This window comes from Sphaeramia orbicularis, chromosome 3 (assembly GCF_902148855.1).
Source record: "Sphaeramia orbicularis chromosome 3, fSphaOr1.1, whole genome shotgun sequence".
NCBI classification, from domain to species: domain Eukaryota; kingdom Metazoa; phylum Chordata; class Actinopteri; order Kurtiformes; family Apogonidae; genus Sphaeramia; species Sphaeramia orbicularis.
In genome coordinates, this window is record NC_043959.1 from 59114410 (window position 1) to 59121908 (window position 7499).

Below are 7499 nucleotides of genomic sequence, written 5' to 3' on the forward strand. Positions count from 1 at the left end.
CCGGCTAGGTGCGGTGCTATCACGGTTAGCTGTGGTTGTAGCTCGGCTACCGGTGGTGTTATCCCAGCTAGCGGAGGGTGTAGTCCGGTGTGACATAATTGTTTTTACCCTGTAAGAATTGTGCGCATGTTCCCATCCGACTGCGGTCAAGCCAGCGGACGTTCGTTTTTCCGTGGTCAAAACAGCGGACACTAAAGTTAGCACACCAGCGCATCCTAAACATTCAGGAAATGCATTCAAACGGTCCCGAACCGGCGAACAGGCAGTCTGACTTCCGGTTTTCAAAATAAGATGTTAGAAGCAGTAAATGAAGAATAAGTGCTATCCAGTGGCGGATGCTCGTCTTTCAGACAGGGGAAGCTCATTGTCGGCTTACATCAAAAAAAAAAAAAAAAAGTCAAGTTATTTAAACATACATTCGTCCCTCTGTTCCTTTTTAAGAAAATGCTCAGTGACCTTATCGTACACAGTAGGCGTCTTTTCCAGGGACTGGACCAGTGTCCTCTCTGCTCAGATTGCTTTGGCCCAGTGTGTTGTGGGTGTCAGACTTCAGCCTTTTTAAACAGATGCTCCTTTCACTGTGACCTAGCCGACAGTTTGACTGATTTAACTATCTACAAAACCATATTAAACTCGAGCAAGAAATGATTAAATTATGTAAATGAAACAAGAAAACAGTGAAATTATGTTAAATTGAAACAAAAAAAGTACAATGAGTGTGTTTTATTTACAGTGCAAGAAATGAACGAGTAATTACCTCCGCCAAGGAGGTTATGTTTTTGCCAGGGTTTGTTTGTCTGTTTGTTTGTTTGTCTGTCCGTTAGTGAGCAACATAACTCAAAAAGTTATGGACAGATTTTGATGAAATTTTCAGGGTTTGTTGGAAATGGGATAAGGAACAAATGATTAAATTTTGGTGGTGATCGGGGGTGGGGGGGCCCACGGGGGGGCCGCAGACCAGAAAATTTCATCAAAATCTGTCCATAACTTTTTGAGTTATGTTGCACACTAACGGACAAACAAACAGACAAACAAACCCTGGCAAAAACATAACCTCCTTGGCGTGGGGGGGCCCACGGGGGGGGGGCCACTGATCAGCCTTGGCGGAGGTCTGCGCTCTCGGAGTGCTTCTAGTTTCGTAGTGGTTTCTCTCTCTCTTTCCCAGCAGAATGTGTGACGGTATTAAACTGAACTGTGTCAGTGAAGGAGCAGATCTGAAAACAGCTGTCAATCAAACGGGATTCAGCCTTTCGACTGATCCTCCAATCAGCACGTGGGATTCTGGCGTCCAGCCCGGCCGAGCTCCGCCCACAGCTCCATTCACCCCCAGAGACGGCCGGCGTCCGGGGGCGGGACAACATCGTGGCATTTATCCAATTACCGTCCAGTTTAGAGGCAATGAAAAAAACAGTTCCACTCAGTCCCATTGAAGCCCAGAGACGGACACAGTCTACGGACAAATGCACTGAGCAGAGATGGAGGAGAAAACACAGACACGGGAATGGAGGAGAAGTGAACAACATCGCGTCCGTTGATTTGTGATAAAGCTGATTTGAACAAACTCATCTTTAAGATGAACGTGTTCTAACACATTTGTAGTCAATAAAATGTCAACACAACAGTACATATTTAACCATTTAATTTTCGTAATTTTAGGGGAAGCCGGGCCTCCCTTGCAGTCTATGAGAAATCGCCACTGTTCCATGGTAACTACAGAGCCTCTGAACATCTAAATGGGTCATATCTGATGGCCATGACAAACTGTGCTTAACATCAAGCATTTACATGTATTGATAGAATTAGTGCATCAACAGTTTAGATCAGTAGATGCTTTTGGTCGACAGTGGATGTTTGGGTCTTTATGGGTTAACTGAGTGGTGGGAGAAAGGCAGCGACAATGGACAACTCACCCCAGGACTGACCCTGACAGAAGATGTTTCACCCACAGTTAACAGTGTAAGACCTTAGTCCAAACCAGTGTATGAATACATCATGACTTCCCCAGATATCTACTTTGTATTTAACTTTCACTGTCAAACAGTGTGTGTGAGCCTCTTTGTTTTTACAGAAATTGTCACTTTTTACATCTTTTGCATAATTTTCCTCATGTTACATTTTTCATCAAGTTTTTATTTTAGATAGTTATTCAGTTTAAATTGTTCATTCTTTATATGTTTGAAAATGTTGAATATGAAAATCTGGTTTTTGCAGTCATTAATTTTCAGGAAGTTCATACGTTTTTCAACTCACATTTGGACAGAAAAACACTGATGTGCGACAAGTCACATTTTAAAACAACCTAACTGTATTCTCATAATTATTTCCAACATTAATGAATTAGCACCAGTGTTCCTGTTTAGCATGTTACAGGAGTCACTTCAAACCACTTTTTTTATTATTTACAGGACCATCAGATAAACCTGATACTTAGCATGTGATTAATGGGAGAGGAAAGAAGAAAAATAAAGTTGTGACACAAATCTCTTTTCTGTAAACTGTGATTTTCGGTGATATGTTGAATGATTTGAGCATTTACTGACACTAATCCATCCAATAAGTTTCAGAGGAAAGACTTACTTCAGTGGCGCTGTTAACACCTCAGACATCTGAAATATGAGTGTGTTCTCCTCTTTGTAAAAAGGCAAACTAAAACACAGGCGTCAAACATATGGCCCGTGGGCCAAAACTGGTCTGCCAAAGGTTTCAATCCGGCCCTGATCCAATCCAATCTGGATGAATTTGTGAAATGCAAAAATGACACTGAAGATATTCACAATCCAGGGTGTCAGTCATTTTAGTTCTGATTCCAAATTCAGACCAATATGATCTCAAGTGTCTAATAATAACCTAGAAATAGTCGCTTTTCCATTGATCCTTAAATTGCACAACTATAACTTGTGCATGTAATGGTCAGAGTACGGAAACTGAACCCAATTGCAAGACCCGGAGACAGACGTAAAAGTTCACTGTGTTTATTAAACACAATAATAAATGACAATTAGTAGACAATTTTAATAAGCAGATCCTTGAAGGCAATGGGTCCCGGACTCTTCACAGGATCCAGAGACAGGACCAGAGATTGGGCTTCACAGCCCGGACTGGTAACACGTGTCAGTAACCCGACTAGGGGAAACTGAGAATAGTCGGAGTCCAAACCAGGTCATACACGGGTAAGTAAACAGGCAACAGGACATAAGGAACAGGCAGGCTCACATACCAGTAAATCAGGCAAAAGGTCAAACACATGTGGAATCAGTTGGAGGCACAGGCACAGACAAGGGTTGAGCAAAAGGCAGGAGTCAAAAAGGCAATCCAGGTCAAAAAACAGACAAACAGGATCCAAAAACACTGGTAAGTATCACACAAAGGTAGAATACGAACTGGTACAGGACAAAGGGAAACACAGGGCTTAAATACACAAGAGGGGGAGGAGAAAACAAGACACAGGCGTAGCAAATCAGGGCGGGGAAAGGTAATCACACAGGTGGGAGTAATGGGAACAGGAAGCAAAGACACCAGACATGACACATGAGGAGGACTTTACAAAATAAGACAGGAAATGACAAACAAAACAGACAAAGCCAGACTAACATCTGGAGGCTGATGTGACCGCGCATACAAATTTACCTAATGAAAAAATGATAATTTTGCCAAAACTCTTGTTTTTTGATTAAAAGTTTTTGTGCCGGCAAGATGGGGCTTTTCGGGCGTAGCGCAAACTGTAATGGAAAGACCTTTTTCTGCAACTAGAGTCACATGAACAAAAAAAAAAAAAACGGATGTTGACAGACGTTACGACAAGCAAAGAAGAAGAGTTTTAAAAGTAACATGGTGCGGTATGTGTGGACACACCAGGAAACTGAATCCTTTTTTAATTTAGTACGGGATCGAGGGGTAATATATTATAATAATGAATATATCTGTAAATCAACACCATATTTACATTTGTCTCTTTGTTCATGAAAGGACTTCTCATGTCCTCTCGTGGTAATAAATAAAAAAATCATCACATTTGTGATAAAATGGAAAACCAACATTACGCACTTCTGTTTTTTATGGACATTTAGTAAATATTGGTAAAGTTTTGTGCATATGTCCAATGGAAAAGCGACTAATGACAACCCCAAATGTTTGTCTTTGTTTTACTGTAAAAAAGTAAAATTACATGAAAATATTTATAAGTATAAACTATCCTTTCATAAACAATGTGAATAACCTGAACAAATATGAACAACCTGAAATGTCTTAAGAGAAGTAACTCCTATTTTACTAATATTCTGTCTGCTACTGAATATTTTGTGAATTTTTAGATACACAGTGATGTGTAAGTGGTAATGCACATGTTTAGATGATAAACTGAGGCATAATATTTTTAAAATTGTACTTATTTTTCTTTAGACATTTCAGTTTGTTCATGTTATTCAGATTTTAAGGAAACTTTATAGATGTAAACCTTTTCATAATGTAATTGTACTTTTTTCACTGTTATTATTTTCCTGGTCTTTACTGGACTTCAGATCATATTGGGCTGAATGTAATGTGGCCCCTGTTCTTAAACAACTGCTTCATGTTCCTCTTGTGCTCAGGCTGAAGACCCCACACTGACAGTTTCCAGGCCTCCTGGGTGAAGGTAATTAATCCTAATGACAGAAAGCTGTTTCCAATTTCTGTTCATTAAAACACACTTTTAGCCCCTCGGCGTCTTTGTCTTCTGCTTTTCATCCTGGAGTCTGTGTGAAAAATTTGCTGCAAAATCTCTTTGTCTGTTGAAGGTGTTTTGATAAGTTTGATCTAGTAAAATGAAGACTTGTGGCCCAGCAGTGCACAGAAGTCATCCACAGATAAAGAGGATTCAAGCCTATTCCAGTCTCATGTACAAGGCTCATAAAGAGGTCAGAACAGAGGAAGGGGACATGTAGGGGCCGAATATGGGTTGAAACCTTGTCTTTTTTTATGCATTGTGCAGATCGTCTTGAATTGTAGCTCATCACTTTAATTTCCCACACAGGTCTTTCCAGGTGGGATGAGGAACTGTGACTTCCTAAACAGCCGCCTCTGTTTTCCCAGACCTGTCCTGCTCAGACTGGTGAGCTCTGAGGCTTCCCGACTTTCAAAATCCAACAGACGGAAAGTCATCACTCAGCAGGAGATCAGCCATGCGGTCACACTTGTACGAAAGAGGATTTGCACAAGATCTGCTGCATGAAATATTGCACCGCTGTCAAGTTTTTAATGTTTTTATAAGCACAACAATAAACCTTATTTTAATAAATCTGCTGCTTTTATGCACCCAAGTGAGGTGAGTGAGAAGCACATTTTACTGTTAATAATTTGTACCTGGAAGTAGAAGAACTGAGCTGATTGAATTCTAGCTGTACAAACTAAATATTGGGTGTTGCAGGTTTTGTGGTCCATGGTCTATGCTCAGTTTGTTTTTCAGTTTTCTCCATCTGTTTGTCTCCAGTTTTGTTCTTGAAATGATGAAGTTTTAAATTTTGTGAAGCATGATTCACCAGTTTATTGGCATCCACTTCTCCAATACTCATGGAGTGCTCTCAAAATATCTTTTTAGTGTTTATCTTGAGTTGTTACAACCTGCTGTGAAAAAATGCCCTAAACACATCTTGAATGACAGAAGCCAACTCGACTCTCTTAACTTAGTCTCTAAACATAATGTAATGTTGACTTAATGTCATGAGCTAAATTGCACGTTGAGTGGAATCTTAAACTCAGTGAAAAAGATTAAACTGCTGACCTGATTTGATTCCAGAGTCATAATCTTGAGCAACTTTACTGGAAGTGTTGGTAAGTCAGTAAATGTAAATCATAGTCTAGGCCAGGGGTGTCAAACTCATTTTAGCTCAGGGGCCACATTCAGCCCAATATAATCCCAAGTGGGCCGGACCAGTTAAATAACAGTGAAAAAAGTCAAATTACATTATGAAAATATTTACATCAAAAAAGTTCCCTTACAAATCTGAATAACAAGTACAATCTTAAATGTCTTAAGAAAAATAAGTGCAATTTTAACAATATTTTGCCTCAGTTTATCATTTACTCATGTACATTACAACTTGCATTACAATTACAAATACACAAAACATTTAGTAACGAGCAGAATGTTAAGACACTTGCTTCTCTAAAGACATTTCAGGTTCATATTTGTTTGGGGTTTTCTCATTTTTTTTCTAAAAGCATAGTTTGTAAATGTAATCATTTTCATGTAATTTAACTTTTTTTGCACTAAAAAAAATTGCCATTTTCATTATTTATAGGTTATTATGAGACTTTTTTACTGGTCTGACCCACTTTAGATTGAATCGGCCTGTATGTGGAACCTGAATTAAAACCATAAGGACATGTTCAACCAAGGTGTGGCCTCTAATTAACATCACAGGTGTCTTCAAACTTGTAATCAGTCAGTCGGCCTATTTAAAGGGTGACAAGTAGTCACTGTGCTGTTTGGTGACATGGTGTGTACCACATTTAACATGGACCAGAAGAAGTGAAGGAGAGAGTTGTCTCAGGAGATTAGAAAGAAAATTATAGAAAAGCATGTTAAAGGTAAAGGCTACAAAACCATCTCCAAGCAGCTTGATGTTCCTGTGACTACAGTTGCACATATTATTCAGAAATTTCAGATCCACAGGACTGTAGCCAACCTCCCTGGACGTGGCTGCAGGAGGAAAATTGATGACAAATTGATGAGACATATAACACAAACGGTAACAAAAGAGCCCAGAACAACCTCCAAAGAAATTCGAGGTGAACTCCAAGGTCAAGGTACATCAGTGTCAGATCGCACCATCTGTCGATGTTTGAGCCAAAGTGGACTTCATGGGAGACGACCCAGGAGGACACCACTGTTGAAAACAAATCATAAAAAAGCCAGACTGGAATTTGCCAAACTGCATGTTGACAAGCCACAAAGCTTCTGGGAGAATGTCCTATGAACAGATGAGACAAAACTGGAACTTTTTGGCAAGGCACATCAGCTCTATGTTCCCAGATGCAAAAATGAAGCATACATGGAAAAGAACACTGTCCCTACTGTGAAACATGGAGGAGGCTGGGTTCTGGTCTGGGGCTGCTTTGCTGCATCTGGCACAGGGTGTGTTGAATCTGTGCAGGGTACAATAATAATAAACTTTATTGCAGACACAGGTCCATAAACCATAAGCACACAACATACAGAATAAATAAAATAAAAATAAAAGAATAAAAAGGAGATTAAAAAAAAAAAATTAAACACATAAAATATACAAACTATTGCACCAATGCCGTCTCGGTTTAGAAGTAAAATGATAGCAGCTTTTCAGGGGGCTAACTAGAGCTTCTATAATGTGGTTCTCTGATTCATCCAGGCGACACATAAAACTAAACATCAACTGTCTTAATAGTGCCTCACAAGTTGGCACTCCTGTGGTCACAAACAGTTGACTGGCACTATGCCACCGAGGGACATGAAGCAGCAACCTCAATGCATCATTATAGGCTAC